Source organism: Rhagoletis pomonella, unplaced genomic scaffold, assembly GCF_013731165.1.
Source record: "Rhagoletis pomonella isolate Grant_MI unplaced genomic scaffold, Rhpom_1.0 Rhpom_scaffold_00004, whole genome shotgun sequence".
Taxonomy (NCBI): Eukaryota; Metazoa; Arthropoda; class Insecta; order Diptera; family Tephritidae; genus Rhagoletis; species Rhagoletis pomonella.
Genome location: NW_023458558.1, coordinates 21,683,890 through 21,685,691, shown reverse-complemented (window position 1 = coordinate 21,685,691; position 1,802 = coordinate 21,683,890).

Here is a 1,802-nt window from a genome sequence, read left to right as displayed (position 1 = left end):
TCCTATATGCAGTTTAGGAATAAAGTTTCTTCAGAGCAATTTTGATTTATATTCAAATTGAAGTAATTTATTTAACCTATTGCTTATATTGAATCTAACTTTGTAACAAGGTGGCAACCCTCTGCAAAATATTTTCAAACCATAGCCTCTTTCGTCTGATATTTATATCAGGATATACAATTAAAATTTTCTGCCTTTATTTAAATCAAACTGGCTTTTTGAAACAGGTGGCAACCCTCCCACATGTAATTAAGAAATAAAGCTTTTTCGAAGCCATTTTGACTTGAATTTATGATTAAAGTAAGCAAAGACAAAATATTCGAGCGCTTTTCGAGCATTTTGGTAATAAAAAAAATTTGCTAATTTTTTCAAAAACTTGTTGCCTTAAACTGCTCAATATTTGTTGAATTTATATAAATTTTTTTATACGATAATATTTCAATTGCTTCAAAGAACCTATATCCCGAAAATGAAATTTATATCCGCAAATCATAAGTTGCTAGAGTACTTTAAAAGCTCAAAATTTACCCCAAAATATCCCACGTATTCTACGTCAACAGCAAATCATCAAATGCACCCGAAACAAAACCTAGTATGGTGGAGTACAACATGAAAACAGGTTCCGTATTTAATTTTTTTTTTCAGACAACCGTTATGTTCCTACATAATGCACTTATCTATTGACAGCTTGCCTATTCTTCATCCGATTTTAGAAACCGAACATGTTTGATTTATAGACCTTTAAAATGACGTATAACAATATATTGTTAGACTTAGTTTGTTGTGAGTTTTCATTGGGCACAACTACAAAAACCTTTTTTCCTAAATTTTTTTAACTTTGACCATCGCTTATATCAAAAATTTCTATAAAAATTACATATAATAAAATTGTAATAGGCCGATGTGTGTACTTTATAGATATTAAAGAAAAATTAATATGATGGGTCTTTATTAGAGCAATAGATGCCAAATCAATAATTTTTAGAATTTTTGTCTGTCTTTATGTTTGTACGCGCATCACTCGAAAAATAATGCATGAAATTCAATGTATTGCTAGAGGTCTAATTTAAAATATAGAAAGAAAAAACTTTGCGAGTTGCCACCTGTTTGAAAATTGTTGTTTAAATAAATTGATAAGATAAAGTAAATATATCAGTATGGGTGTCAAAAGAAAGAGGTTTAAGAAGGTTTATACCCGAAAATATTTTGGAGGATGTTGCCACATGTTTGAAAATTTTAATTTAATTTAATTTAATTGATAAGATAAATTAAATATTGAAATATGGGTATCAAAATAAAGATATTTAGGAATGTATACTGCCGAAAATATTTTTGAGGAGGGTTTTCACCTGTTTGAAAAAATTTGTTTAATAAAATTGATAAAATCAATGAAATATTACAATACGGGTATCAAACAACACAAAACTACTTTTAAGGCGCAATGAAGCACGCCGGGTATTTGCTAGTTTTCGAATAAATTGCTACCTCACCTAATGCAGTTGCATACAAATTTTCGAAGTTAAGCAATTTAAGCAAAAATGCAATCTTGATTTTATATGTGTGTATGTACCCTGCATTCACTATTTTGGGCAGTGTGGCTAAGGAGCCCATCAAAATTTATTTTCCATACAAATATAGAAAAAGGGCGTGGCATCGCTGTTATCTTATATCGGTTTTTACATATCATCGACTGATCAATTTATACTACTTATTTGTATTAAAAAATTTAGGTATCGAAAAAAGTATAAATGCAGTATTTTGGAAAAAACCGAAGTATCCATTTTTGGCATCCCAAAAAAAAA